This window comes from Ranitomeya variabilis, chromosome 2, assembly GCF_051348905.1.
Source record: "Ranitomeya variabilis isolate aRanVar5 chromosome 2, aRanVar5.hap1, whole genome shotgun sequence".
NCBI classification, from domain to species: Eukaryota; Metazoa; Chordata; class Amphibia; order Anura; family Dendrobatidae; genus Ranitomeya; species Ranitomeya variabilis.
In genome coordinates this window covers 467,814,680-467,820,570 of record NC_135233.1, presented here as the reverse complement: position 1 = coordinate 467,820,570, position 5,891 = coordinate 467,814,680, and positions in this window count along the sequence as shown.

Sequence of the window (5,891 nt, the reverse complement as noted above, 5' to 3'; positions counted from 1 at the left end):
TAGGAAACCACTGCTAAGGACAGGCAACAAGCAGAAGAGACTTGTTTGGGCTAAAGAACACAAGGAATGGACATTAGACCAGTGGACATCTGTACTTTGGTCTGATGAGCCCAAATTTGAGATCTTTGGTTCCAACCACCGTGTCTTTGTGCGACGCAGAAAAGGTGAACGGATGGACTCTACATGCCTGGTTCCCTGTTGTGAACTCTATTTTTGGGCTCCCTCTAGTGGTCACAAGCGGTACTGTGTAGTGTTGTCTTTCTGCAGGTTGCAGCATCAGCTGGTTCGTTATCCTTGGTTGGTTTCCTATTTACCCCACCTGGATACTCAGTTCCTTGCCTGCTAACAATGTATTCAGTGCTCTTCAGATTCCTTGTGTCTACCTTGCTCCCAGTCTCTCCAAGACAAGCTAAGTTTTTGTTTGATCACACAGGTCAACAAAAAAAGAAAATTTTTCTGGTGTCCAAAATATTTTAATGAATTTGGGGTATTTTTGGGGTGCTGATTCTGAATATGCTATCAGTTTTGCTAGATTGGCTCAAGTTTTTGACATTTTTGGTATCTTATTTATAGCACTTGTTGGTAAATGTGACGCATCATCTCATTAATTTCTTTGGATTAGTACTTGAACTGAGCAGTTCTCAATATAGTTTTGTGTTAATTAGTGTTCTAAAAGTTTGTTCATAGCTTGATTTTTGCACTAACTTTATGTTGTTGTCTGTTTTCCAGTGAAAAGCATGAACTCATCAAGAAGAAGTTGTCTTAACGATCCAGACTCATTCTGTTACATTTGTGGTGAATACACACTGCCAAAACATAGAAGAAACATAACAGACTTCGTAAAAAAAAGTGTATTTTGCCTATTTTGGGGTTATGCTTGGGGACCAAGACAAGTTTTGGGCACCACACATAGTGTGCAAAGCATGTATCGAATTATTACGAAAATGGAGCAAAGGACAAAGAAAAAGCTTCAAATTTGGTGTTCCAATGGTGTGGAGAGAGCCAAAAAATCATCATGATGACTGTTATTTCTGTGCAGTGCAAGTGCAAGGATTCAATAAGCATAAGAAACGAAAATGGGAGTAACATGGAATCTGCAAGAAGGCCTGTCCCTCATTGTGAAGATGTGCCTGTACCTGTGTTTACCATAAATAACAGTCATCATGATGATTTTTTGGCTCTCTCCACACCATTGGAACACCAAATTTGAAGCTTTTTCTTTGTCCTTTGCTCCATTTTCGTAATAATTCGATACATGCTTTGCACACTATGTGTGGTGCCCAAAACTTGTCTTGGTCCCCAAGCATAACCCCAAAATAGGCAAAATACACTTTTTTTACGAAGTCTGTTATGTTTCTTCTATGTTTTGGCAGTGTGTATTCACCACAAATGTAACAGAATGAGTCTGGATCGTTAAGACAACTTCTTCTTGATGAGTTCATGCTTTTCACTGGAAAACAGACAACAACATAAAGTTAGTGCAAAAATCAAGCTATGAACAAACTTTTAGAACACTAATTAACACAAAACTATATTGAGAACTGCTCAGTTCAAGTACTAATCCAAAGAAATTAATGAGATGATGCGTCACATTTACCAACAAGTGCTATAAATAAGATACCAAAAATCTCAAAAACTTGAGCCAATCTGGCAAAACTGATGACATATTCAGAATCAGCACCCCAAAAATACCCTAAATTCGATGAAATATCTTTGGCACCAAAAATGCTGTTGACCAGTGTCATTTTTTGATTATCAGCGTTCATTATGTTTTTAGTCCAGCTCGCTAAAATGTGATTTCCTCGCTTGCTGGTTGCTCTAGGGGACTGAGTTTCTCCCCCCACACCGTTAGTTGGTGTGGGGGTTCTTGAAATCTCAGAGTGGATATTTTGTAAGGGTTTTTTACTGACCGCATAGATTCCCTTTTCTATTTTCTGCTATCTAGTATTACTGGGCCTCATTTGCTGAATCTGCTTTCACCCCTGTGTATGTGCCTTCCTCTTACCTTACCGTTATTATTTGTTGGGGGCTTCTATATCTTTGGGGATTATTTCTCTGGAGGCAAGAGAGGTCTTTCTTTCTCTCTAGGGGTAGTTAGTTCCTCAGGCTGGCTCGAGACGTCTAGGATTTTTAGGCACGTTCACCGGCTACTTCTAGTGTGTTTGGACAGATTTGCGGTCAGTCCAGTTTGCCACCTCCATAGAGCTTGTCCTATGTTTGTTACTTAGCTGGAGTAATTTGTGATCCTCAACCACTAAGGATCATAACAGTATAGCAGGCCAAAAAGTGTTTAATGCATCGCAGAAGTGGGATAAAAAGAAGACCTGAGTACATTTTTTTTTTCCCTCCCGCTTTTCCTTTGCTGCAGTCTGTTTAGCTTCTTTCATCCCCTTGAACTCTGGGTGGTTTTGAGCTCAGCTGCAGACATGAATGTTCAGACTCTGACTTCTAGTGTGGATCATCTTACTGCACGGGTGCAAAGTATTCAGGATTTTGTTATTCATAGCCCTATGTCAGAACCAAAGATACCCATTCCTGAGTTGTTTTCTGGAGATAGATCTAGGTTTCTAAATTTTAAGAATAATTGTAAGTTATTTCTATCTCTGATTATTAGAAAAAAACCGTGTGCACTACTGTATGAATGGTGCTAAGGTAGGCTCCCACACCTTAATGTAATAAAGAAAAAAACCTAGCACTCAACTTGATGCGTATGTGAAATTTTATTTGTAGTACCCAACAAACGTTTCGGTCCCTCATACGGACCTTCATCAGTTACGTACTTAACTGTGGCTTGGGCATAAAGAGACAGAGGTGTCTCTGGGCACATATACATGCAGCGCCTTACCAAAGCACTGGGCTGGTGTAAATTGCTGATAGAGACCTGGCGTGATGTGCAGTTGTCAGACGCGGTGTCCAGCGGTGGACACCGCGTCTGACAACTGCACATCACGCCAGGTCTCTATCAGCAATTTACACCAGCCCAGCGCTTTGGTAAGGCGCTGCATGTATATGTGCCCAGAGACACCTCTGTCTCTTTATGCCCAAGCCACAGTTAAGTACGTAACTGATGAAGGTCCGTATGAGGGACCGAAACGTTTGTTGGGTACTACAAATAAAATTTCACATACGCATCAAGTTGAGTGCTAGGTTTTTTTCTTTATTTCTATCTCTGAGACCTCGTTCCTCTGGTGATTCCGCTCAGCAAGTTAAAATTGTTATCTCCTTGTTGCGTTGCGACCCTCAAGATTGGGCTTTCTCTCTGGCGCCAGGAGATCCTGCATTGCTTAATGTAGATGCATTTTTTTCTGGCTCTTGGACTGCTTTATGAGGAGCCTAATCTTGAGAATCAGGCAGAAAAAGCGTTGCTGGCTATCTCTCAAGGTCAGGATGAAGCAGAGGTGTATTGTCAAAAATTTCAGAAATGGTCGGTGCTTACTCAATGGAATGAGTGTGCCCTGGCTGCAAATTTCAGAGAAGGTCTTTCTGAGGCCGTTAAGAATGTTACGGTGGGGTTTCCCACCCCTACAAGTCTGAGTGATTCTATGGCTTTAGCCATTCAGGTTGATCGGCGTTTGCGGGAGCGCAAATCTGCTCATCCTTTGGCGGTATTTTCTGGACAGAGACCTGAGTCTATGCAATGTGACCGAACTCTGACCAGAATTGAGCGACAAAGTCATAGACGTCAAAATGGGTTGTGCTTTTACTGTGGTGATTCTACTCATGTTATCTCAGCATGCTCTAAACGCTTAAAAAAAATCGCTAAACCTGTCACCATTGGTACTATACAGCCTAAATTTATTTTGTCTGTTACTTTGATTTGTTCTTTGTCGTCCTACCCGGTTATGGCTTTTGTGGATTCGGGTGCTGCCCTGAATCTGATGGATTTGTCGTTTGCCAGGCGCTGTGGTTTTGTCCTGGAGCCTTTGGAATTTCCTATTCCTCTGAGGGGAATTGATGCTACGCCATTGGCTGAGAATAAGCCTCAGTATTGGATGCAAATGACCATGTGCATGACTCCCGTACATCAGGAGGTGATTCGCTTTCTTGTTCTGCATAATTTGCATGATGTTGTCGTTTTGGGTCTGCCATGGCTGCAAGCTCATAATCCAGTTTTAGATTGGAAAGCTATGTCTGTGTCGAGTTGGGGTTGTCAGGGAATTCATGGTGATACTCCGTTGGTGTCTATTGCTTCTTCCACTCCTTCTGAGGTCCCTGAGTTTTTGTCTGACTTCCAGGATGTATTTGATGAGCCCAGGTCCAGTGCCCTGCCCCCTCATAGGGATTGTGACTGTGCTATAAATTTAATTCCTGGTAGTAAATTCCCTAAGGGACGACTTTTTAATTTGTCTATACCAGAGCATGCCGCGATGCGGAGTTATATAAAGGAGTCTTTGGAGAAGGGACATATTCGCCCATCCTCTTCCCCTCTAGGTGCAGGATTTTTTTTTGTGGCCAAGAAGGACGGTTCTTTGAGACCTTGTATAGATTATCGTCTTCTGAATAAAATTACAGTCAAATTTCAGTATCCTTTGCCACTATTGTCTGATTTGTTTGCTCGGATTAAGGGTGCCAGTTGGTTCACCAAGATAGATCTCCGTGGTGCGTATAACCTTGTGTGCATTAAGCAGGGAGATGAATGGAAAACAGCATTTAATACGCCCGAAGGCCATTTTGAGTACTTGGTGATGCTTTTTGGACTCTCTAATGCTCCTTCTGTGTTTCAGTCCTTCATGCATGACATCTTCCGAGAATATCTGGATAAATTTATGATTGTTTATCTGGATGACATTTTGGTCTTTTCTGATGATTGGGAGTCCCATGTGAAGCAGGTCAGGATGGTGTTTCAGGTCCTGCGTGCTAATGCTTTATTTGTGAAGGGCTCAAAATGCCTCTTCGGAGTACAGAAGGTCTCCTTTTTGGGTTTTATTTTTTCTCCTTCCACTATGGAGATGGACCCAGTCAAGGTCCAGGCTATTCATGACTGGACTCAGCCCACGTCTGTTAAGAGTCTTCAGAAGTTCTTGGGTTTTGCTAATTTTTACCATCGTTTCATCGCTAATTTTTCTAGCGTGGTTAAACCTTTGACGGATTTGACCAAGAAGGGTTCTGATATGACTAATTGGTCTCCTGCGGCCGTGGAGGCCTTTCGGGAGCTGAAGCACTGGTTTTCTTCAGCTCCAGTCTTATGTCAGCCAGATGTCTCTCTCCCCTTCCAGGTCGAGGTTGATGCTTCTGAGATTGGAGCAGGGGCTGTTTTGTCGCAGAGAAGCTCTGATGGCTCTGTGATGAAGCCATGTGCTTTCTTTTCAAGAAAGTTTTCGCCTGCCGAGCGGAATTATGATGTTGGTAATCGGGAGTTGTTGGCTATGAAGTGGGCATTTGAGGAGTGGCGACATTGGCTCGAAGGAGCTAAACATCGTGTGGTGGTCTTGACGGATCACAAAAATCTGATTTACCTTGAATCTGCCAAGCACCTGAATCCTAGACAGGCTCATTGGTCGTTGTTTTTCTCCCGTTTCAACTTCGTGGTCTCATACCTGCCCGGTTCGAAGAACGTGAAAGCTGATGCACTTTCTAGGAGTTTTGTGCCTGACTCTCCGGGAGTTTCTGAGCCGGCTGGTATTCTCGGAGAGGGAGTTATTTTGTCTGCCATTTCCCCAGATTTGCGACGAGTGCTGCAGAAATTTCAGGCGGATAGACCTGACCGTTGTCCACCAGAGAGACTGTTTGTCCCGGATAGATGGACCAGCAGAGGTATTTCCGAGGTGTTGGCGGGTCATCCTGGGATTTTTGGTACCAGAGATTTGGTGGCTAGGTCCTTCTGGTGGCCTTCCTTGTCGCGGGATGTGCGTTCCTTTGTGCAGTCTTGTGGGATTTGTGCTCGGGCTAAG